At 38.5% G+C, this 27,042-nt stretch overlaps 1 long non-coding RNA gene across 2 annotated transcripts in view; it reads left to right on the forward strand.

The window, feature by feature from the left end:
* The window catches only part of LOC126237159 (uncharacterized), a 132,647-nt gene that overhangs the window by 84,330 nt on the left and 21,275 nt on the right, over window positions 1-27,042 (forward strand). The window contains exon 1 of one of the 2 annotated variants that reach the window (XR_007545044.1): window positions 10,668-10,785. The exons of the other annotated variant lie outside the window; for it this stretch is intronic. This is a non-coding gene — a long non-coding RNA (uncharacterized LOC126237159). Of the gene's footprint in view, window positions 1-10,667; window positions 10,786-27,042 lie in introns of those variants that run through there. 2 annotated transcript variants of the gene reach the window in all.

Here is a 27,042-nt window from a genome sequence, read left to right on the forward strand (position 1 = left end):
TTTCATCCAGTTCTAACAAGTAGTTTCTGAGTTATCACTTTTTAAAGTTTTAGGTTAATTGTATTTCCAAGGGTGATTAAGCATGCATGCTTTTACAGAAACTGAAACAAAATCATTACTTTTGAAGCTAGAGCCCTGAAATTTTCGCAATTATGTTCTAAATTAAACACTGAAACTGATAGAGCTAAAAATTCCGATTTATAATGTTCATTCACATTGAAAAACTACTGAAACACAAAATATTGTTATTTTCAAAATTATGAATAGCTAAAATCTCTCTCCAAATAACCCAATAAAACCATATATTTGTTGAAAACAACATCAAATTACTTTTCAAGTGGTGCAAAAAATTGGTGGAGTTCTGAGTTGTAACAATTTTATAACAAACTGAAGTCAAATTTTGTAATTTACTTTGTAAAATACATGTTTGATACAATAATTAAATATTTGAAATCGATACAACTGTGAAAATACCAGATGAACTCAAGTTTCATGTATCAATTATTTTAAAATAAAAGTTACATACATTGAGAATTTTACAAAATAGGTTTACTTACATTTGAATACATGAGCTGGCAATTATTCGTTTTCAAACAAATCCTTTGTACAGAGTTTTTGATGACTTTAAAGTTTAATAATTATTCAGTTGAAGTATTATACTAAGTTTATATGAAGCAGTATGTACAATAATTACCTTTAAATGTCCATTAAGATTTTTTTTACAATAAACCATTGAAATTGTTCCATGTTTTGATGATTAGCATCTTATGTGATTTGCCGAACTGTGATGCTACCTCTGGAGGAGCTATTACACACAGTAGATGGGCTGGTGGAACAGGACATGTCTCCTTTTTGAGGTCGACACACTGGACTCGCATTCGGGAGGACGACGGTTCAATCCCGGGTCCGGCCATCCTCATTTAGATTTCCGTGATTTCCCTAAATCGCTTCCGGCAAATGCCGGGATGGTTCCTTAAAAAGGGCACGGCCGATTTCCTTCCCCATCCTTCCCTAATCCAAGCTTGTGCTCCGTCTCTAATGACCTCGTTGTCGACGGGACGTTAAACAGTAATCTCCTCCTCCTTTTTGAGGTCGAAATAAAGTTTCTGTTGGTTTGCGAGGGTGCATAAAAAGAATGTCATAGTCTCCTTCTTCATTGAAACCCAGAACCATTCCTATCCACCAATTTTGCTCATAAATGCATGCAACAAAAGACTGTAGGTTAGTTTTAATGGTTGGGATAGTCATAAAAATAGTTGTTTCAACAAAATTTCCGAGTCTGAACTCTCGCTTGGCCGTAATTTCTTTGCAAGAAGCTGGCTTAAAATAATGGAAACTTCTTTACCTGGTATTGTTTGACCCATTTGAAATCTAGTCTCAAGCATTCTTCTTTTAGTTTCAATTTCTTCTTCCTTTAAAAAGAAAAAATATATTTTTGGGAATAAACTTTTGCAAAAATTGTTCATTTGTTCAGCATTTATTATCTGCTCTGCAAGATTTATTTTTTCTTTTGTCACAGTTCTCTTGACTGTGGCCCCTATCCCATCGCATGTTTTACCATGACTCGTAGCATGAAATAAACAGCCTGCATTTAATTTAAAATCTTTATAATGAAAACATAAATTTATCATGATTTTGAAGTTTTTGTACTGAGCAGTGCAACCATCTATAAAATACTCAGTTTGGTCAATGTCAGGAAAGTTTTGTTTTATGAAATCTATGGTTTTTTTCTTGTACTGAATAAACAAATGGTACTTCATGCTTTAGATTATCTGAAATGAAACACAATGATGTTTCTTTTATGGTGGAATCTTCATTTTTAGAAAAAATCACTCCTGGATGAACTGAGCAGTTCAAGTGGCCTCAGTGGTAGGACTGCACTTCATTTTGCAGAATGAAGTTATTGTTTTCTGCAAAATTCATGAGAACTAAAACCTTATTAAATGCCAATTTTTTTCTCTGTTTCGTGTAAGAGTTTTGAGCTTTTGTGATGTAACAATGAGGTATCAGAGACTCAATTTTTTTATAGTAAAATCAGTAAACTCCTTACAAGGCGGCAGCATTGTTTGTAAAGTCATTGTGCCATCACTTGAAACCTACTGCGAAAATTTGATGTCTTCATCTTATTCGTAGTCTTCTAGTATTTCTCTTGGATGTAGCTGCTGTGTTTCACTTGTTTTCGGGCACACATCATGTCGTCTTAACATACAGTCCTTGTTTTGTCTATCACAAACCAATTTGTCCATCATAGTGAATATTGCTTCTTTATCATGCTGGTTCAGAGCGTTTGCTAAAAGCTTAACGTTTTGGTGGTACAAGCAAACACCTGTAAGTTGCATAAAAGAATTCTTTTCTGCTTGTAAGTTTTTTTTATACTAACTTTGTCTTTAGCACCTGGCAACATGTAAAAAAATTCATCATCTTCATAAAACAGTTGGACAGTGTCTATTGTTTCTTGGGGGAAGGGTTCTGCCATGTTTGGGTTCTGTCGAAGCCAAAATACCTTTCTTGTTTGCAAGTGTTCTGGCTTTTCACGCTAAATATTCTGATACATTACATTTTTCCGCTGCTTTTCTGCAAGACCAAGACTTTGGACTGATTGTTAATATCTGTATTTTTTTCCCTTTAGGTTGAGTTTTTCCTTTATATCATCCACTATATGATCAAGATCCACAGATTTTGTATTCAATTCATTACTTTGAGTTGTATTGTCAGATTCACTTAATAATTGGATTCTTGTACTTTCAAAACAAATGACAACTTTTTTAAATCGGATTTTTTAAACTTCTTTTTAGCATATTTTTTCTTCGATTGGGTAGATAATGACTGAAGTTTAAGTGGTGTCACATCCACCCCTAAAAGAGTTTCATTCAACTTTTCTCTTTCTACTACTCTTTTGCTTCATTACTTTCAAGTAAAGCAATATCTTCTTGATCTAAAGTTGGTGGTGCCTCATTCAACAGTTTTCTACATGTACTGCACAACAGGTTTCCTGGCACTAAAATAATGTTATTTTCCTTAAAACATTTTGCTTTTTCCAGAGTAATTTCTTCTTTTCTAAAGGTACAGAATGTTTCTTAAATGGATTACAACAGGATTTTTGGTTCTTTTCAAAATACTGTAAAAAATAACACAAATGATGGGAACAAATATCTGTTTCATTGCACTGCTTATTAGTAAGCCAAATTAAAATTTCTACTACTTCTTTATACAACTTTTCTGAAATTAAATAAATGTATTTGCTTTTTGTCAGTGAAGTATTTTCATATGAAAAAATTAGTAATGAACCTACTGAACACCTAAAATTATTTCTTGAATTTGCTCTTATCTCCATGGTAAGAAACACACACACACAAAACAATAGCATTAAAAATAAAATTATAGCTGTGTTTATGTAACAATTATTTAAAATGTCACTAAGCACAAAACACTAGGCAGTTAACTTGAACAGAGCCAAATACACACTGATAGACTTGCAGTAGAGGCAGGCTGTGGGCGGCCCCCTCCATGTACTGACTTGAATTTCATGTCTTGACAGAAGACAGTTGGCAGACTGCTGACTGGTGAATTTTTCGTGTGCATACTTGCATAGTAGTACTGCCCTATCTGAACTTCAACACACTTCTCATGACTCCAAAAATGTTGTATGTTTCTTGACTTTAACTTCAGCTAAATAAAACAAAAAAGATAAATAAAATTACAACTACAGTAAAATCTTTGTCCTAATTTAAAAAATACATAACAGAAAATGTATTAATAAATTACTGTTTTAAGTTGCTGATCTTCCAAATTACAGTTTTCAAACCTTTTACTTCTATATAACCTCTACTATAACCATTTCAAATCTTAAAATAGCTGTTCTATACATTTTGAAAGTTAAAACTTGTTTTGACTTCAATATAACATAAAATTGTTACAGCTCAGAACCCCACCAATTTTTTTGCTCCATTTGAAAGGTAATTTTATGCTGTTTTCAAAAATATATGGTTCTATTGGATTATTTGGGGACAGATTATAGTTACTCATTATTTTCTATTCCTAGATTATAATTATCAGGAGAAAGAAAACTGGCATTCTATGGATTGGAGCGTGGAATGTCAGATCCCTTAATCGGGCAGGTAGGTTAGAAAATTTAAAAAGAGAAATGGATAGGTTAAAGTTATAGTGGGAATTAGTGAAGTTCGGTGGCAGGAGGAACAAGACTTTTGGTCAGGTGATTACAGGGTTATAAATACAAAATCAAATTGGGGTAATGCAGGAGTAGGTTTAATAATGAATAAAAAAATAGGAGTGCGGGTTAGCTACTACAAACAGCATAGTGAACGCATTATTGTGGCCAAGACAGACACAAAGCCCATGCCTACTACAATAGTACAAGCTCTGCAGATGATGATGAAATTGATGAAATGTATGACGAGATATAAGAAATTATTCAGGTAGTGAAGGGAGAAGAAAATTTAATAGTCATGGGTGACTGGAATTCGTCAGTAGGAAAAGGGAGAGAAGGAAACATAGTAGGTGAATATGGATTGGGGGGAAGAAATGTAAGAGGAAGCCGCCTTGTAGAATTTTGCACAGAGCATAACTTAATCATAGCTAACACTTGGTTCAAGAATCATAAAAGAAGGTTGTATACCTGGAAGAATCCTGGAGATACTAAAAGGTATCAGATAGATTATATAATGGTAAGACAGAGATTTAGGGACCAGGTTTTAAATTGTAAGACATTTCCAGGGGCAGATGTGGATTCTGACCACAATCTATTGGTTATGAACTGCAGATTGAAACTGAAGAAACTGCAAAAAGGTGGGAATTTAAGGAGATGGGACCTGGATAAACTGAAAGAACCAGAGGTTGTAGAGAGTTTCAGGGAGAGCATAAGGGAACAATTGACAGGAATGGCGGAAAGAAATACAGTAGAAGAAGAATGGGTAGCTCTGAGGGATGAAGTAGTGAAGGCAGCAGAGGATCAAGTAGGTAAAAAGACGAGGGCTAATAGAAATCCTTGGGTAACAGAAGAAATATTGAATTTAATTGATGAAAGGAGAAAATATAAAAATGCAGTAAATGAAGCAGGCAAAAAGGAATACAAACATCTCAAAAATGAGATCGACAGGAAGTGCAAAATGGCTAAGCAGGGATGGGTAGAGGACAAATGTAAGGATGTAGAGGCTTATCTCAATAGGAGTAAGATAGATACTGCCTACAGGAAAATTAAAGAGGCCTTTGGAGAGAAGAGAACCACTTGTATGAATATCAAGAGCTCAGATGGCAACCCAGTTCTAAGCAAAGAAGGGAAGGCAGAAAGGTGGAAGGAGTATATAGAGGGTTTATACAAGGGCGATGTACTTGAGGACAATATTATGGAAATGGAAGAGGATGTAGATGAAGATGAAATGGGAGATAAGATACTGCGTGAAGAGTTTGACAGAGCACTGAAAGACCTGTGTCGAAACAAGGCCCCGGGAGTAGACAACATTCCATTAGAACTACTGATGGCCTTGGGAGAGCCAGTTATGACAAAACTCTACCATCTGGCGAACAAGATGTATGAGACAGGCGAAATACCCACAGACTTCAAGAAGAATATAATAATTCCAATCCCAAAGAAAGCAGGTGTTGACAGATGTGAAAATTACCGAACTATGAGTTTAATAAGTCACAGCTGCAAAATACTAACGCGAATTCTTTACAGACGAATGGAAAAACTGGTAGAAGCGGACCTCGGGGAATATCAGTTTGGATTCCGTAGAAATGTTGGAACACGTGAGGCAATACTAACCTTACGACTTATCTTAGAAGAAAGATTAAGAAAAGGCAAACCTACGTTTCTAGCATTTGTAGACTTAGAGAAAGCTTTTGACAACGTTAACTGGAATACTCTCTTTCAAATTCTGAAGGTGGCAGGGGTAAAATACAAGGAGCGAAAGGCTATTTACAATTTGTACAGAAACCAGATGGCAGTTATAAGAGTCGAGGGGCTTGAAAGGGAAGCAATGGTTGGGAAAGGAGTGAGACAGGGTTGTAGCCTCTCCCCGATGTTATTCAATCTGTATATTTAGCAAGCAGTAAAGGAAACAAAAGAAAAATTTGGAGTAGGTATTAAAATTCATGGAGAAGAAGTAAAAACTTTGAGGTTCGCCGATGACATTGTAATTCTGTCAGAGACAGCAAAGGACTTGGAAGAGCAGTTGAACGGAATGGACAGTGTGTTGAAAGGAGGATATAAGATGAACATCAACAAAAGCAAAACGAGGATAATGGAATGTAGTCAAATTAAATCGGGTGATGCTGAGGGGATTAGATTAGGAAATGAGACACTTAAAGTAGTAAATGAGTTTTGCTATTTGGGGAGCAAAATAACTGATGATGGTCGAAGTAGAGAGGATATAAAATGTAGACTGGCAATGGCAAGGAAATCGTTTCTGAAGAAGAGAAATTTGTTAACATCGAGTATAGATTTAAGTGTCAGGAAGTCGTTTCTGAAAGTATTTGTATGGAGTGTAGCCATGTATGGAAGTGAAACATGGACGATAACCAGTTTGGACAAGAAGAGAATAGAAGCTTTTGAAATGTGGTGCTACAGAAGAATACTGCAGATAAGGTGGGTAGATCACGTAACTAATGAGGAGGTATTGAATAGGATTGGGGAGAAGAGAAGTTTGTGGCACAACTTGACTAGAAGAAGGGATCGGTTGGTAGGACATGTTTTAAGGCATCAAGGGATCACAAATTTAGCATTGGAGATCAGTGTGGAGGGTAAAAATCGTAGAGGGAGACCAAGAGATCAATAGACTAAGCAGATTCAGAAGGATGTAAGTTGCAGTAGGTACTGGGAGATGAAGCAGCTTGCACAGGATAGAGTAGCATGGAGAGCTGCATCAAACCAGTCTCAGAACTGAAGACCACAACAACAACAACACATTATAATTTTGAAATTAACAATATTTTGAGTTTCAGTACAGTTTTTCAATATGGTTTAACATTATAAATCGGAATTTTGTAGATCTATCAGTTTCAGTGTTTAATTTAGAACATAATTGTGAAAATTTCAAGGCTCTAGCTTCAAAACTAACGATTTTGCTTCAAATTCTGTAAAAGCATGCATGCTTTAGTTACATCTTAATCGCCCTTGGAAATACAATTAGTGTAAAAATTTAAATGCTGATAATTCAGAAACTACTTGTTACAACTGGATGAAACTTTGGATGTTTTCTTATCTTTATGCATACTTTTCACATATAAATTTTGGAACAGATCCAAAAACATTGGATCTTATATCTACTTTTGACTGGATGATTCGGCGTGGAGTGACCCTATTGTTAATTGTGCACAATATCTCAAATAAATAATTGTAAGTTGAACCCTTTGTGGGCATATCAATAGGGCACAGTATGCTGTGTAAGTAGGTGTACTACAAAGTATTAAAATGTACATGATGGTGTACCATAAACGCCACTGACATGAATCCAATAATCACATAGGAGCACATACACAAGAAAAAGATACCATGAGCCAGTCTGTCATTCTATTATATGTCCCTTTCACTTAGTATGATAAGGTGTGATGTTGTTGTTGTTGTTGTTATTGTTATTGTCATCATCGCCGTCTTCAGTCCAGAGACTGGTTTGATGCAGCTCTCCATGCAACTCTATTCTGTGCAAGCTTCTTTATCTCCAAGTAACTGCCGCAACCTACAACCTTCTGAATCTACTTAGTGTATTCATGTCTTGGTCTCCCTCTACGATTTTTACCCTCCACACTGCCCCCCTGTACTAAACTGGTGATCCCTTGATGCCTCAGAACATGTCCTACCAACCAAGCCCTTCTTCTAGTCAAGTTGTGCCACAAATACGAATACTTTCAGAAACGACTTCCTGACACTTAAATCTAAATGCGATGTTAACAAATTTCTCTTCTTCAGCAACACTTTCCTTGCTATTGCCAGTCTACATTTTATATCCTCTCTACTTTGACCATCATTAGTTATTTTGCTCCCCAAATAGCAAAACTCCTTTACTACTTTAAGTGTCTCACTTCCTAATCTAACTCCCTCAACATCACCTGATTTAATTCGACTACATTCCATTACCCTCATTTTGCGTTTGTTGATGTTCATCTTATATCCTCCTTTCAAGACACTGTCCATTCCGTTCAACTGCTCTTCCAAGTCCTTTGCTGTCTCTGACAGAATTACAATGTCATCGGCAAACCTCAAAGTTTTTATTTTTTCTCCATGGTTTTTAATACCTACTACAAATTTTTTTCTTTTGTTTTCTTTACTGCTTGCTCAATATACTGATTGAATAACATCGGGACTGGCCAGTGTGGCCGAGCGGTTATAGGCGCTACAGTCTGGAACCGCGCGACCACAACGGTCGCAGGTTCGAATCCTGCCTCGGGCATGGGTGTGTGTGATGTCCTTAGGTTAGTTAGGTTTAAGTAGTTCTAAGTTCTAGGGGACTGATGACCTCAGAAGTTAAGTCCCATAGTGCTCAGAGCCATTTTTTGAATAACATCGGGGATAGGCTACAACCTTGTCTCACTCCCTTCCCAACCACTGCTTCTCTTTCATACCCCTCGACTCTTATAACTGCCATCTGGTTTCTGTACAAATTGTAAATAGCCTTTTGCTCCCTGTATTGGACCCCTGCCACCTTCAGAATTTGAGAGAGAGTATTCCAGTCAACACTGTCAAATGCCTTCTCTAAGTCTGCAAATGCTAGAAATGTAGACTTGCCATTTCTTAACCTGTCTTCTATGAGAAGTCGTAGAGTCAGTATTGCCTCAAGTGTCCGTACATGTGATATAATATAGATTAAAAGTGTTGATTTCATGTCAGAAACATGAGCATTCTACTATATAGTGGAATTCATATGGCAAACTGCACAATATGCATAATTCATTATAACTTTTCTCTGTTATCTGTTTACAGTTATTTATTCATCAGAGGACAGAGTAATGAAAAAAACTTGACATAATAATTTTGAATTGTTTACTACATTCTACAAACCATTTTAAAATGCCAGGCAGGGAGCACCAGAAGAATAGTTTGCTAACACACAAGTTGTAATTAGTCTAGTCTTTGTGATCCCTACAGGAGCGATTTGTAGGGGTTGTTCATCCATCTACATCCTTACTCTACAAACCACTGTGAAATGCACAGCTAACTTGATCACTTCAAGTTGATTCTTGAAACTGTTTAAGTAATGGTAGTTTGTGTCTATCTCCAGGTATTTGTCAGTTTAGGTCTTTCAGTATCTCCCTAATACTCTCCCAATGGGTCAAGCAAACCTGTGACTGTCTGTGCCATCTGTCTTTATATATGTTCAATGTTCCCCATTGGTCCCATTTGGTATGGCTCCCACACACTTGAGCAGTATTTTAGGATGGGTTGCACAAGTATTTTGTAAGCAATATCTTTTGTAAATTGATTTTCGCAGTAATCAAAGTCTGCCACCCACTTTACCTACAGCTGATCTTATTTGATCATTCTATTTCATATCCCGACAAATTGTACTTGTAGAATACGGTTTATTTTGTATTGTAAAGCGCACAATTTTACATTTCTGAACATTTAAAGCAAGTTGTCAGCCTTTGTGCCACTTTTAAATTCTACTCTAAATGCAGTTCGGAATATGTAATAGCTTTCTCACCAGTATATGCCTAAAATATGATGACAGGCAGATAGAAGAAATGGACAGTGTTAAATTCTTGGGATTACAGCTAGCTCTAGCTCTAGCTCTCTCTCTCTCTCTCTCTCTCTCTCTCTCTCTCTCTCTCTCTCTCTCTTTCTTCCTCTCTCTCTCTAAACTTCTGTACAAATTCAGTGCAGAAATTTAATCATTATAAATAAGTGTTTTTTTTTTTTAATGAGTCTTCTATTCAGTGTTTATTGCCTCTTAAATAAAAATGTGTTTAAAAAGTCTTTGATTCAGTGTGCATCCATGATGATCAGCATTCGGGAGGACGACGGTTCAATCCCGCGTCCGGCCATCCTGATTTAGGTTTTCCGTGATTTCCCTAAATCGCTCCAGGCAAATGCCGGGATGGTTCCTTTGAAAGGGCACGGCCGACTTCCTTCCCTAATCCGATGAGACCGATGACCTCGCTGTCTGGTCTCCTTCCCCAAAACAACCCAACCCAACCCATGATGATCATTCCACTTGGGATCTGTGGATCGTACATTAGCATTCTTATATTCATTTTTCACAGTAAATATTTATTGGCATGTTCTACATCCTGGAGGACCTCCTGACTATGGATCAACTGGAGCAAAAAGTACATCTAATATAATCCATCGAAAGCTGACTGAATATTTGTGCAGCTTTTTTCAGACACTACTCCATTAAGATTACTGCATAATCTGCAGAAAGTCTGAGATTACCATTAATATTGTCTGCAATGACTCTCCATCCAATATAACATGCTGCATCCTCCCTACTTAGAAATCCTCAATCCAGTCACAAATTTCCCTTAATACCCCCATACAATCACAGTTTTGATAATAAGTGCATGTGTGGTATTAAATCAAAGACTTTTCAGAAATCAAGAAATACTCCATCTACCTGACCGACTAGATCCATGTATTTCAGGATGATATGTAACTAAAATGTGTTCGATGTTTTTGGAATCCATGCTGGTTGACATGGAGGTGATCATTCTGTTTCAGGTACCTCGTTACATTTGAGCCCAGAATATGTTCTAAGTTTCTACAACAATTGGATGTTAAGGATATTGGACAGTAATTTTGTAAATCATTTGTGCTGCCCAGCTTGTAGACAGGTGGGACATGTAGTTTCTTCCAACCATTGGGCACAGTTTATTGTTTAAGGGCTCTGCAGTATATTATGGTGAAAAGAGGTGGCCTAACTCCGCTGCAAATATGTTATAGAATCTGATATGGATTCCACTAGCTGCCGGAGCTTTGTTCAGTTTCAGCAATAACAGCTGTTTATAAACCCCACTAACACTAACATCTGTTTCACTCATCTTTGCAATAGTGTTAGAATTAATGTGCAATGATACTCATGGATTCTCCTTTGTAATGGAATATTTGAAAACACTCATCATTTGTACTTTCACTTTAATTCCTTCAGTTTCAATACCTGTCTCGTCATTGGGTATCTGGACACTAACTTTGACAGCCTAACACATTTCATTCAGAATCTCTCCATCTATAGCTTTATGCTTTCTTTTGCACCTACTATGCAGCAGTCTTTCTTTCTTTACAAATATCTTTACACCAGCTGTATACCACGAAGAGCCCCTCCCATCAGGAACAGTTCTACTAAGCAGACATGTACAGTGCATTTTCAAGTAATCTTTTAAACTTGAACAATACTTCTTCAGGGTGCTCCTGTCCAGGATTAAAAATTTCAAGCTCTCTATTAAGATATGACACTACTGTCTCTTTATCTTGTTTGCTGAATATATAAATCTTTCTACTTGTTTTATTGCCCTTTGTCCTTTGGTAATTATTGTTGCTACAACTGCCTCATGGTCACTAGTTCTGGTTTTGGTGTGGGCATCCTCAAAGACATCAGGTCTCTTTGTTACCATTAAATCCAATATATTTTCACCATGAGTGGGAAACCAAACTGTGTTTTCTAGGTAGGTTTTGGAGAAGTCATTTAATAATGTTTCCCAGGAAGTATTTCTTGCCCACCACTAAAAAATTATTTATGTACACCCTTAATAACTGGTACAATTGGATGAACCCTCTGCCATGCACCTCACTGTGATTTGCAGAGTATATATGTAGATGAAGATGCAGATGCAGACACTGGGTCTTGCCTTAACAATATCACATGCAGATTCACTTTCTTTGTTGGTGGATTCGAGTTTCTTGTCTTCTGTGACAAATACACCACATCCATTTCCCATTAGCCTATACTTTCGATATACTTCCAGATGTTCCCTAAAAATCTCATTATTGTCAATTTTGGGTTTTAACAAGCTTTCTGCACCTAATGTGTGTGAGCTCCACTACTTTTTAGAGCACTGGTGCGCTGTTGCAAATGCTTTGGCAGTCAAACAGTCAGATTTTAATGTACTTGCTTGTAGAGGTGAATTTTAGGATCTTACACTGATACTTCCAGGCCAGATTCAGATACTATAGGTGTTTTTGCCCATAGAATAGGCTTTCTCAGTTATAGAATGTTACAGTTACAATCAAGATATTAAAAGTAATGTTCACATTGCATGTGCAAATTAAGTGTCTTATATTAACCAGTTATATAGTTTAGAACCAGAAACTTAAATATCAATTTCAGCATTACATGTATCAAAGAATTATTGCATTCTGTAAAATGGATTGCCATCCAACCAGCTGAAACTGTGTAAAGGTGTGTTTAGATCAGGATATGATAATTCATTAAAGAACATCAGACAGTTCATTTTGTGAGATTTTCCTGTGTCTGTTAGTTACATTATATTAATACTGGTTCCATTGGTCATGAATACAAAATTTCATACTGGTGTTGAATGTATCAGTTTGACATAAGTTTCCTTTAGACAAAACAAACACACACACACACACACACACACTCTCTTCACATCAAAAAATTCATCTGTTGTGTAAAGGGAGTTGTCATTCAGAAATTCTTTTAATTCTGTTGGCTATCTGTCAGACTTTTGATGCTAATTGGTAAATGACTAAAGACTTCTGTGGCAGCATAATTCACCCCTTTCTGTACCAAAGTCAGATTTAACAGAGTGTAGTGAAGATCGTCCTTTCTTCTAGTGATGTAGCTATGCACTTTGCTGTTATTTTTATAACTGTGATGGTTATGAATAACAAATTTCTTAAGTGAATATATGTGTTGCGCAGGTACTGTGAATACCTCTACTTGAATAAATGTCTGCAAGGTGATATTGGGTGGGCTCCAGCTATTATTTTGGTTACACACTTTTGTGCAATGAATACTTTTTATCTTAATGGTGAATTATCCCCAAATATGACACCATATGAAAGTAGTGAATAAAAATAGGCATAGTAGGATAATTTACCAATATGTTTATCACCAAAATTTGCAATAATCCTAATAGCATAAGTAGCTGAACTCAAATGTTTCAGCAGAACATCAATGTGTTTCTTCCAGTTCAGTTTCTCATCAGTGCACATACTCAGAAATTCTGAATATTCTGCCTCAGCAACAGGCTTCTGTTAAAAATCTATACTTATCAACACTTACTGTACAGAACTGTATATACTGTGTTTTCTCAAAATTTAGTGAGAGTCCATTTGCAGAGAGCCACTTAATAATTTTCTAAGAGGCATTACTACAATTTCCACAGCTAATTCATGTTTATTGTGTGTGGTTACAATACTTCTACCATCAGCAAACAGAACTAGCTTTGCATCTTCATGATTATAGAGTGGAAAGTCGTTAACACATATAAGAACAATAAAGGACCCAAGACTGAACCGTGTGGGACACCGTTCTAAATACTCCCTCAGTTAGAGGACTCTGCTGAGTTTTACAGACTATCTGTGTTGTGAATTTCAACATTCTGCATTCTTCCAATTAAATATGTGTTAAACCATTTGTCCACTGACCCACTCGTACCACAATACTTAAGCCTATCTTGAAGACATTCGTGATGCATACATTCAAAAGCCTTTGACAGAACACAAATCCCAATGGGTGATGCTCAGTTATTCAGAGCATTTAATACTTGATAAATGATAATGTATATAGCATTTTCTGTTGAAAAGCCTGTCTGAAAACCAAACTTAACATTTTATTAGTACATCATGTATTCATATATATGAAGGTACTGTTGAATACATTACTTTCTCAAGAACTTTTCATAAAGCTGTCAGAAGCGAGATTGGGTGGTAGTTGTTAGCAGTGGACCCATTCCCCTTTTTATGCAGTGATTTAACAATAGCATATTTCGGTCTATCTGGAACAATGCCCTGTTTCAGTGAGCTACTACATGTGTGGCTGAGAATCACACTTGTCTGTTGGGAACAAGCTTTTAGCACTCTGTTGGAAATGCCATGAATTCAATTTGAGGTTTTACTTTTGAGTAAATTTATTTTTTTCTTAATTTCAATTGGAGAGGTGGGCTGAATTTCAGTTTTATCAAATTGCATAGGTATTGCCTCTTCCATACACAGCCTTGCATTGAATAATGAACAGCTGAATCCTATTTTCTCTGCAGCACTAAAAATGATTATCAAAAATATTTTCTAGTTATGACTTTTCATTAATGAACTTTTCATTGAGTTTGATAGAAATACAGTCTTCCTGTGCTCGGAGTTGCTCTGCTTTCCTGTTAACAATATTCCAAGTTGTTTTAATTTTATTGACAGAGGTGCTAATCTCAGACATAATGCACATACTTCTCAACTGTTTAATAATTTTTCTTAATACAGTGCAGTAGTTTTTATAATGTTTGACTGTTTTTGGATCATTACTCCATGCAACTATAAAATATTTTCTTGGAGCTATGTCGTATACTGTAACTGGCAGTGCATCATGATCAGAAAGACCATTCTTAACAGGAAAAGCTTTTATTTGATTAAATTTATCTTGTTGTATCTATCAGTACTCTGCTTTCATGTGCTCCCAGAGTAGGAAAATCAATGACTGATTTCAACTTGAAAAAACCAAGTAATACTTCAAGGTCATTCCTTCTATTAGACACATTCAGAAAATGTACATGGAAATCCCCAAAAACAAGAATTTGTTTCCCTCTGTCTGACAGACAGCACAACAAAGAATCCAAGTATTTCAGAAATAGCTGAAAATTTCGCAGTGGAAACTTATACACAGCTACAATTATAAAAGTACCACTATTTAGTTTAAGCTCAGAGATACATGCTTCTGTACAGTGCTCTACACACTTTTTATAGTTTCTAAAGTTTTCACACTATGATAAATTTTAACAGATATGGCAACTCCTCCTCTATCCTTAGTTTCTGTACCTACATGTGCTGAAATCTTATTCGCCTACATTTACCTTTTCCATATCTGTGATTATCTGATGTTCAGACAGGCATAGTACATCTATTCCATCATGAGTTTCTAAATCTTCTAAACAAACAAGAAGCATGTCTACTTTGTTTTTTAATCCCATGATATTCTGATGCAATATATTAACATTACATTTCACTGTACTTTATGAGAATGTTCTGATATATTAACATTATTTTTCACTGTACTCTCCTGAGAATCTTGTAATATTTTGACATATGCCTGTCTGAGCTTCTCATTAAGCTCAATTTCATTCAGTGTTGAATCATTGGACACTGCTCTTAGTATTAATTCTTCTTGTGGTGTCATGATAACATATATTCTTTCTAGTGTCAAAATATTGTGTATTATGTTGTTCTTAACATAGATCAGTGAGACGAAGGTATGAAGATTTACAACTGTCAACATGTTCTTCATGAATAGGTGGGGTTGTGTTCCCTGAGACCAGTCTTGCACGTTATTCGTAGTACATCATTAATATGTAGATAACAGTAATGTAATCAATATAATAGAGGGAAACATTCCACGTGGGAAAAATATATGTAAAAACAAAGATGATGTGACTTACCGAACGAAAGCGCTGGCAGGTCGATAGACACACAAACAAACACAAACACACACACTCCAAATCCCATGCCACTTTCCTTGACGTTGACCTCCACCTGTCCAATGGCCAGCTTCACACGTCCGTCCACATCAAACCCACCAACAAGCAACAGTACCTGCATTATGACAGCTGCCACCCATTCCACGTCAAACGGTCCCTTCCCTACAGCCTAGGTCTTCGTGGCAAACGAATCTGCTCCAGTCCGGAATCCTTGAACCATTACACCAACAACCTGACAACAGCTTTCGCATCTCGCAACTACCCTCCCGACCTGGTACAGAAGCAAATAACCAGAGCCACTTCCTCATCCCCTCGAACCCAGAATCCCCCACAGAAGAACCACAAAAGTGCCCCACTTGTGACAGGATACTTTCCGGGACTGGACCAGACTCTGAATGTGGCTCTCCAGCAGGGATACGACTTCCTCAAATCCTGCCCTGAAATGAGATCCATCCTTCATGAAATCCTCCCCACTCCACCAAGAGTGTCTTTCCGCCGTCCACCTAACCTTCGTAACCTGTTAGTTCATCCCTATGAAATCCCCAAACCACCTTCCCTACCCTCTGGCTCCTATCCTTGTAACCGCCCCCGGTGTAAAACCTGTCCCATGCACCCTCCCACCACCACCTACTCCAGTCCTGTAACCTGGAAGGTGTACACGATCAAAGGCAGAGCCACATGTGAAAGCACCCACGTGATTTACCAACTGACCTGCCTACACTGTGATGCATTCTATGTGGGAATGACCAGCAACAAACTGTCCATTCGCATGAATGGACACAGGCAGACAGTGTTTGTTGGTAATGAGGATCACCCTGTGGCTAAACATGCCTTGGTGCACGGCCAGCACATCTTGGCACAGTGTTACACCCTCCGGGTTATCTGGATACTTCCCACCAACACCAACCTATCCGAACTCCGGAGATGGGAACTTGCTCTTCAATATATCCTCTCTTCCCGTTACCCACCAGGCCTCAATCTCCGCTAATTTCAAGTTGCCGCCACTCATACCTCACCTGTCATTCAACATCATCTTTGCCTCTTCACTTCCGCCTCGACTGACATCTCTGCCCAAACCCTTTGTCTTTAAATATGTCTGCTTGTGTCTGTATATGTGTGGATGGATATGTGCGTGTGTGCGAGTGTATACCTGTCATTTTTTCCCCCTAAGGTAAGTCTTTCCACTCCCGGGATTGGAATGACTCCTTACCCTCTCCCTTAAAACCCACATCCTTTTGTCTTTCCCTCTCCTTCCCCTCTTTCCTGATGAGGCAACAGTTTGTTGCGAAAGCTTGAATTTTGTGTGTGTGTTTGTGTTTGTTTGTGTGTCTATCGACCTGCCAGCGCTTTCGTTCGGTAAGTCACATCATCTTTTTTTTACATATAACAGTAATGTAATCAAGTTATAAAGTACAGCTACAGTCTTAAATACTAAATTGAACATCGTACATATCAACTGAAGTAGTACATGTCTAATCTTAAATGTCAAAATCAACAGTGTCCATAGCATAGAACACTTTTATCTTGTAATATGGTTTTTTTGTTACCCAGTCATATAATGTTATTTTGAACTTTATAAGTGACAACAATTGGGTAGTGAGAGGAAACTTGTTAAAATTTTTTAGGGCATTCACTTATGGGAGTTCATTGTTATTGCTAACCTGTGCCTTGGAATGTCACTGTTCGTGTTATTTCTAGTGTTGTGTTTGTGAATTGTTTCCCTAATAATACATTCTTTAATGCTGCCCCAGACAAAGAGTGCAGACACACAGATATACATATTTACAGTTGTTGGTATCCTAAGCCTGGTAAAATAGACTGTGAAAGTGCTCTGTTTCCCCAGCATTGCATATTATACAGCCAATTTCACTGAAATTGAGATATGTAATTGAGAAATCTGGCAATATGTCATACAGGATAATTATTACTGATCATATCTCTCAGTTTTCACGTGATGTCGTACACTCTTGAGATTTCTTTACAGACTTGGTTATTATGCGCTTCCTAATTGAGTTTGCCATCAGTATGTGCTCCTAAGAGTTTGACACATTTATTTTCTACATTCTGAGACAATCCTAATATTAGCTTTCGTGTTTCGTGTGGTTTACAAACAAGTTTATTGGCTGCAAGCCAATTTTGTGCTGAATCAAGAGTTTCTTACATAATATTCTCAAGAGCTGGGATGTTGTAATCCCAACAAAGTAAGATTGTATCATCAGCATAGCAGATTACAGGCTGTAAGTAAGATTGTATCATCAGCATAACAGATTACAGGCTGTGATACACAATTGGGCAGGTCACTGATAACCATAATGATAAGGATGGGCCCCTGTTGAACAACTGTACCAGTGTTTACTAAGGAAGAATGTCTATTTTTATTGAGACAAACTGTCTCCTGTTGTTCAGCTAGGAAGAAATTGCTGCTAATGTAGATTTGTGTACGCCATGATAATCCAATTTTGTTAGCAATATGTTAAAAGGAATGCAGTAGAATGCTTTACTTGGCTCACATAATACAAGCGACACCACGTTGTTTTCAAAAGTTGTTAATGACTGATCAATAATTTCCAGAACAGCTGATCAATAATTTCCAGAACAGTGGCAGTGGCATTTTTATCTGGCTGAAATTGATACTGATTGTTGCAAAGGAGATCATGCTTTTCAAAATAATTGTTTAACTATATTTACATGAGTGATTAATGCATTTTTGAGGGAATTCGTACAACAGAAACTGATAGTTCTGGGGGCATTATTTATCACTCTTTTTGAATCTGGGGATAACTTTTGAGATCTTGAGTGACTCTGGAAAATTCCGTAGTTTAAACATACTCTCTTAAAAATAAAACTTAGCAGGTTACTTATCAAGTGAACTGCTCTGTTAACATAATAATTAGACATCTGATAGCAGTCCATACTTTCAGAATTAGATAATTTAAAAACAGTTTTTCAGACCTCATAAGGCATGCCTTTACCGTAATGAAACAAAGATCCTTCAGCCAGGTGGGAACCAAGCATTCCTTGCAGGTGTATCTGTGGCCTTAATTTTGTTTCAAAATTCGCTGACTGATGTGACAAAGTAGTGATTCAATTCTCCTGGATCAAGCAGAGCTTTCGTATCTGTCTGGGAGAATTATTTTGTCTAATAACTTCCCAAGCTGCCTTCTATGTATCTTTCACATGCTACTTATTACATTTGTAATACTTTTTACTTTTAAGGTAAGTATTCTAAACCATGTCCCTCTGCTCAGCCCCTCAATTATCCTCATTTTTATGTATCTGGTACAGTATGAGCTTGTTTTCTCCAATTTCTGCCAATTCTTTTGTGCATCAGTTAATTTTTGTATTTTTACATTTACCTGAAGAGCTAACTATTATAAATGATGAGCAAGAATATAATAAGTCTCTATATTTTGTAAAAAAGTGATCAAAATCATTTTCAACTCCAGTTTTTCATGTTTGACACTCATAAACAGGGTTCCAATTTGTGTTTTTTAACTTGTCAATAAATAACATAATTTGCTTTTCTCCCTGATCTCTTACTTATTCCACACTAAATTCACTGAAATACGTTGGTTGCTTATGATAAAGTGTTAAAAGCAGTGGATAATGATCTGCAAAATTCCATCGGCCAGGGTAGCCACTTATTCATCTTTATGTAAATTAACAATAATATTGTCTAGAAATGAAATGTGCAAATAGCATTTGTGGCTGGGAGCCCCTTCTGAGGAATTTGGCCACATGGTGCAAGTCTTTTTAGTTTACATTATCAGACTGCCTGATTTTCAGCATTCCCCTGTAGCAGCACATCTCATATGCCTGAAATGGTTTTATTCTCTTCTGTTACAGTTTTTTGACAGTCCGTTTCTCACTATCATACAATGCTGTGCTCCAAACATACATTCTCAGAATTTTTTTTCCACAAATTAAGGCCTATGTTTGATACTAGTAGACTACTCTTGACCAGGAATGCCCTTTTTGCCAGTGCTAGTTTGCTTTTTATGTGCTTCTTCTTCCATTCATCATGGGTTATTTTCCTGCTTAGGTAGCAGAATTCCTTAACTTCATCTACTTTGTGATCACCAATCTTGATGTTAAGTTTCTCGCCGTTGTCATTTCTGCTACTTCTCGTTATTTGTGTCTTTCTTCAATTCAGCAGGTCCTGGAATTCATCCTCACTTTCACTGAGGATAGCAATGTCATCAGCAAATCTTATCAGTGATATCTTTTTACCTTGAATTTTAATCCCACTCCTGAACCTTCCTTTTGTTTCCATCATTGCTTTTTTGATGTGTAGAGTGAACAGAAGGGGTTAAAGAGAACATATCTTCATATCTTCAGAATTATGTGGATGACTTTTTCCGAAAGTCTAATGGTATATTGCCAGTCTCAAAATTGTACGCACCAGTGTGAACGGTCATTTTCTTGCCACTTCCCCACTGATTTTAGGAATCCTGGTGGACTGTTATCAATTTATTTTAAGTTGCCAAAGCTCTTTTAAATTCTGACTCTAATACTGGATACTATCATTTCCCTTTGGCCTCTTGTTTCCTCCTCATCAGGTAAGGCCTCCCCCTCATAGGTGCCTTCAATGTACTATGTCCACCTAACGACTCTCTCCTCTACATTTTATTCTCATTTACATAGAGAATAAAGAAACCCTGGCCTGAGCATGGAACCTTGTGGCACTCCATATCTAAAAGTATGTAATTCAGATCTGTAATTAATTATATTTACCCCACTAGTATGTCTGATTTCTATGCACTGTTTCCTGTTCATAATGTACATTTTCACTACATTATAACATTTTCCTTGAATTCCAAACTGATTAAGCTCCTCAACTAATCCAGAGTGCAGCAGCAGTTGGTCAAGTCCAGTTAAATACAAGGCAGGTCCATACATAAAGGAAATTGTGAGATGATACAGACAGGGTGTAACAGGTGTAATTGCAGGTATTTCTATTGGTGACTGATGACGATGTACTTACCAATGTTACATGAGTATTTACATCATTTCAGATTAATAATTTTAGCTATTACAAGTTGTGGGTTTTTAGGTTGGGTGCCATTTTTCATGGACTATAAGAAGCATTTTTTTCTTTGAAAAATTGCCTCCACAATTCAAGTGTGTCTTATACTCAAAATAAATGTAAAAATGTCCAATGTTTGATTTAAAATTCCCACCAGTCTTAAAAACTGCCATATATTCGATGCCTTTGGAAACCTAGCTCTATCTGGCAACAATGGATTTAACTGGCAGCAGCAGCAGTGCACTGATGTGACGAACATGAGTTTGTATGGATTCACGAGCTTTCTAGCTCTGTCTCCCTGCTGCCCTGACAGAACACTATCTAGACTATGATGTGTCATTGCCGTCTATGGTGCCATTGTACTGGAACTGAAAGTGATTTGTGTTATTGGTAACAGTACAATATTTTTGTTAGTAGTTAGTTTCGTAATGGAAAAAAAAATAAAATGTGTTCATTGATGTGGGCTATGAATTGAAAGTAATAGCATATATAGAACAACATGTAAACAGCAGCTGAGCGGCACTTTGGCCCTCCACCAACATTTGTGATTGGTGGGCAAATAAAGAAGAACTGAAAAAAATGAGGGAAACTAAATGTGCAAGTAGAGGACTGAATGCAGGATGGCCAAAACTACAAGATTACTTATTGAAATAGATTCAAGGACACTGTTGAAATGGCATTGGAATAAATTCAAAAATGATTTAAATACATGCTCGTAAGCCGGCCGGAGTGGCCAAGCGGTTCTAGGTGCTACAGTCTGGAACCGCGCGACCACTATGGTTGCAGGTTCGAATCCTGCCTCGAGCATGGATGTGTGTGATGTCCTTAGGTTAGTTAGTTTTAAGTAGTTGTAAGTTCTAGGGGACTGATGACCACAGCAGTCCCATAGTGCTCAGATCCATTTGAACCATTACCTGCTTGTAAGCTAACGGTACAGTGGAACTTATTCTTTAAGGATGGAGTTGGTTGGTGGTACAGGTTTATGAAGCATCATACAAACCAAAACCAAAATACCTCAGAAAATGCTACAAAAGTATGAAGAGAAAATATTATGTTTCCATCGCTGTATTATTCAAGAAAGTGGGGCACTTTTGGGGTTCTTCTGTGCGAGGTTCTGGGTTTGAGGAGATGAGGAAGTGGCTCTGGTTAATTGCTTCTGTACCAGGTCGGGAGGGTAGTTGCGGGATGACACGAAGAAAAATGATCCTACTCCGTATGGTCCAACTCCCCAAGACACCATCCAAATTGAACCCTCCCTGGAACAGTTCCGTCCTCCGTCACAGCGGGACCCACCTTCTCTTCCTCAAAATCACCCTCTCCAAACCTTCCAGGAATTTCTGACTTCCAGCCTTGCCTCTCAATCCTTCTTAAAAAACCTTAATCCTACTCCCAACATCACCACTGCTGAAGTCCAGGCTATCCGTGATCTGAAGGCTGACCGATCCATCGTCATTCTTCCGGCGGACATATAGTATCTTGGGGAGTTGGATCATTAGGAGTAGGATTAGGATCATTTTTCTTCGTGGCAAAGTGATATTTCAAGCAAAGAGTATAAGTGTAGAACAGTAAATCTTTGACGAGGGCTGTTTGGTTGAATCTGGGAGTGGGGCTGAAGGTGAGGCCTTTGGATAGGACAGAGGTTTCGGATTGGGAGAGGGATTTGGAGGAAAGGTTAACTACTGAATTTAGGGTGTTGTGGTTCCAGATTGTGTTGATTGGAATTTTGAGGTTTTGTAGGGAGTGGAGCTGGAAGTGGGAGATTGAGTAGATGGCAGAGACTGGGTTTGTGTGCAATGAGAGGTGGTTGAGGTTTGCTGGAAAGGTTGTGAAGGGTGAGTGAGTTGCCTTTCCGGAGGTGGGAAACCAGGAGATTGGATAGTTTTTTGAGGTGGAGGGTGGCATGCTGTTCTAATTTGCGGTTGGCCTGTAGGAGGATGCTCTGAACAGCCGGTGTGGATGTGGGAGAGGAAAGATTGAGGACTTTTATTAAGGATAGGTGTTGATGGGTGTGTTCATTGGCTGAGTTGATGTGTAGGTGAAGGATTAGGTGGGTGAGGGCAATGGATTGTCCAGTATGGAACTGGTATAGGGACTGATGGAAAGAAGGGTTGCAGCCAGAGATGGAAACTTTATGTGTGAGGCCTTTGGGGGTAATGCCAAATGTCAGACAAGCCTGAGAAAATAGAATATGGGAGCGTAATCTGGCTAGAGCGAAGGCATGTTTGCGGAGGGAATGTCAATAAAACTTAATGGGGTCGTTGTGGGGGTGTTGTGAGGGTGACATGGTATTAGAAGGTGGAAAGTGTAACATGAGGCTAAAATGAAAATGAAAATAAAAATGTATGGGTAGAGATAAAGGTGAAGTGGAAAGTAACTTGAGATCTGGTGTGAAAAAAGGCGAAAAAGTGTTGGTTACAGCTGGGCTATGTTGGACTTGGGTTGGTAGACAACGATGTGCACAAAGATTGGGTGGTTGTGTTGCCGCCAAAACACATTAAAGGACGGACAAATTCGGGAAAATTTCGAAAAAACTGCGTGTAAATGTATTAAAAGGAGTGGTTTTGTGGTGGCAGATTATGAAAATGAGGCTAACAATTGTCTGACGAAGAAATAATCACGTTAAAACCTGTGGGAAGCGGTTAAAAATTATCAGTGATGTGGGAAAAACGGAAATGGAAATAAAGCGAAAGTTATTAGAACTAGCCGAAATTGTTGTTTAATAGGTGAAAGGAACTGTTTGTGAACTAGAAACGGTGGATTTTATAGCAGCGGTAGTGTTGAAAGTGGAAAAAAATTTTTTTGGTTATGGTTTGGAAGTGGGTTACGTATTATTGAGTATATAGAGACGGGGTAAAATTGTATAGTAGATTACGGTAAAAAGGAGAAGGTGAATACAAAGTGAAACTACTGGCAAAAACAGAAAGAGAAAATAAGATGATAGAAAAGATTTCGAAATGCAACAGTGACAATAACAAACGTAATTGTTGGGTTCCAATTAATGATATGAAAATAATAGAGGGAAACATTCCACGTGGGAAAATATATCTAAAAACAAAGATGATGTGACTTACCAAACAAAACCACTGGCAGGTCGATAGACACACCAACAAACACAAACATACACACAAAATTCTAGCTTTCACAACCAATGGTGGCTTCGTCAGGAAAGAGGGAAGGAGAGGGAAAGACGAAAGGATGTAGGTTTTAAGGGAGAGGGTAAGGAGTCATTCCAGTCCCGGGAGCGGAAAGACTTACCTTAGGGGGACACACACATTTATCCATCCACACATATACAGACACAAGCAGATATATTCAAAGACAAGGAGTTTGGGCAGAGATGTCAGTCGAGGCGGAAGTGCGGAGGCAAAGATATTGTTGAACGACAGGTGAGGCAGCAACTTGAAATTAGCGGAGATAGAGGCCTGGTGGGTAACGGGAAGAGAGGATATATTGAAGAGCAAGTTCCCATCTCCGGAGTTCGGAAAGGTTGGTGTTAGTGGGAAGTATCCAGATAACCCAGACGGTGTAACACTGTGCCAAGATGTGCTGGCCGTGCACCAAGGCATGTTTAGCCACAGGGTGATCCTGTCTGCCTGTGTCCATTCATGCGATGGAGCGCTTCCTTTCACGCCAATCACCTGCCACCCTACCTAAAACCTCTTTCCTCATTACCTTAGCCAGCTTCATCCTGACCCACAACTTCTTCACTTTTGAAGGCCAGACATACCAACAATTAAAGGGAACAGCTATGGGTACCAGGATGGCCCCCTCGTACGCCAACCTATTCATGGGTCGCTTAGAGGAAGCCTTCTTGGTTACCCAGGCCTGCCAACCCAAAGTTTTGTACAGATTTTTTGATGTCATCTTCATGATCTGGACTCACAGTGAAGACGAACTCCAGAATTTCCTCTCCAACCTCAAATCCTTCGGTTCCATCAGATTCACCTGGTCATACTCCAAATCCCACGCCACTTTCCTTGACGTTGATCTCCATCTGTCCAATGGTCAGCTTCACACGTCCGTCCACATCAAACCCACCAACAAGCAACAGTACCTCCATTATGACAGCTGCCACCCATTCCACATCAAACGGTCCCTTCCCTACAGCCTAGGTCTTCGTGGCAAACGAATCTGCTCCAGTCCGGAATCTCTGATCCATTACACCAACAACCTGGCAACAACTTTCGCATCCCGCAACTACCCTCCCGACCTGGTACAGAAGCAAATAACCAGAGCCACTTCCTTATCCCCTCAAACCCAGAACCTCCCACAGAAGAAGCACAAAAGTGCCCCACTTGTGACAGGATACTTTCCGGGACTGGATCAGACTCTGAATGTGGCTCTCCAGCAGGGATACGACTTCCTCAAATCCTGCCCTGAAATGAGATCCATCCTTCATGAAATCCTCCCCACACCACCAAGAGTGTCTTTCCGCCGTCCACCTAACCTTCGTAACCTGTTAGTTCATCTCTATGAAATCCCCAAACCACCTTCCCTACCCTCTGGCTCCTACCCTTGTAACCGCCCCCGGTGTAAAACCTGTCCCCTGCACCCTCCCACCACCACCTACTCCAGTCCTGTAACCCGGAAGGTGTACACGATCAAAGGCAAAGCCACGTGTGAAAGCACCCACGTGATTTACCAACTGACCTGCCTACACTGTGACGCATTCTATGTGGGAATGACCAGCAACAAACTGTCCATTCGCATGAATGGACACAGGCAGACAGTGTTTGTTGGTAATGAGGATCACCCTGTGGCTAAACATGCCTTGGTGCACGGCCAGCACATCTTGGCACAGTGTTACACCGTCTGGGTTATCTGGATACTTCCCACTAACACCAACCTTTCCGAACTTCGGAGATGGGAACTTGCTCTTCAATATATCATCTCTTCTCGTTACCCACCAGGTCTCAATCTCCGCTAATTTCAAGTTGCCAAGCTTTTGCCTTTACAAATGTCTGCTTGTGTCTGTGTATGTGCGGATGGATATGTGTGTGTGTGCGCGAGTGTATACCTGCCCTTTTTTCCCCCTAAGGTAAGTCTTTCCGCTCCCGGGATTGGAATGACTCCTTACCCTCTCCCTTAAAACCCACATCCTTTCATCTTTCCCTCTCCTTCCCCTCCCCCTCTTTCCTGATGAAGCAACCGGGGGTTGCGAAAGCTCGAAATTTTGTGTGTGTGTGTGTGTGTTTTTTATTGTTCCTATCTAACAGCGCTTTCCCGTTCGGTAAGTCATTGAATCTCTGTTTTAATATATTTTTGCCATGTGGAATGTTTCTTTCTATTTTATTTATATCATTAATTTGAACCCAACAATTACATTTGTTATTGTCACTGTTGCATTTCTAAATCTTTTCTGTCATCTTACTTTCTCTTTTTGTTTGTACCAGTAGTTTCACTTTGTATTCATCTTCCCTTTTTCCGTAAACTACCATACATTTTATCCTGCCTTAACATACGTAATTTACTTCCAAACCATAACCTAAAAATTTTTAACGCTTTCAACATTACCGCTGCTATGAAATCCACTGTTCCCAGTTTACAAACATTTCGTGTAAACTCGTGAATACTATTTCACAGCTTCAGTTCCTTTCACCCATTAAACAACCTTTTCTGCTATTTCCAACAACTTTCGTTTTATTTCCATTCCCGTTTTTTCCCACGTAACCGATCACTTTTTAGCAGCTTCCCACAGGTTTAAATGTTATTATTTCTTCGTCAGACAATTGTTAGCCTCATTTTCATAATCTGCCAGCACATAACCAGTCCTTTGAATACATTTACACGCAGTTTTTTCGAAATTTTCCTGAATTTCCCCAACATTCAACGTGTTTTGGAGGCAACACAACTACCTAACCTTTGTACCCATCATTGTTCCCCAACCTATGTTCAGCACAGGATCAACATAGCTCATCTCAAACCAACACTTTTTCGACTTTTTTCACACATTTCTCTCTCCCTATATACTTTTATTTTTTTATTTTTTATTCTTTTATTTTTTTATTTTCACTTTAGTCTCATGTTACCCTTTCCCCCTTCTAATACCATGTCAACCTCACACCATCCCTACAACGACCCCCTTAAATTTTATTTACATTCCCTCCGCAAACATGCCTTCACCCTAGCCAGATTATGCTCCCATATTTTATTTACTCAGGCTTGTCTCACATTTGGCATTACCCCCAAAGGCCTCATACTTAAAGTTCCCATCTCTGGCTGCAACCCTTCTTTCCATCAGTCCCTATACCAGTTCCAAACTGCACGATCCATAGCCCTCACCCGCCTAATCCTTCACCTATACATCGACTCAGCCAATGAACACACCCGTCAACTCCTATCCCTAATCAAAGTCCTCAGTCTTTCCTCTCCCACATCCACACCGGCTGTTCATAGCATCCTCATACAGGCCAACCGCAAAT

Source organism: Schistocerca nitens, chromosome 2 (assembly GCF_023898315.1).
Source record: "Schistocerca nitens isolate TAMUIC-IGC-003100 chromosome 2, iqSchNite1.1, whole genome shotgun sequence".
Taxonomy (NCBI): domain Eukaryota; kingdom Metazoa; phylum Arthropoda; class Insecta; order Orthoptera; family Acrididae; genus Schistocerca; species Schistocerca nitens.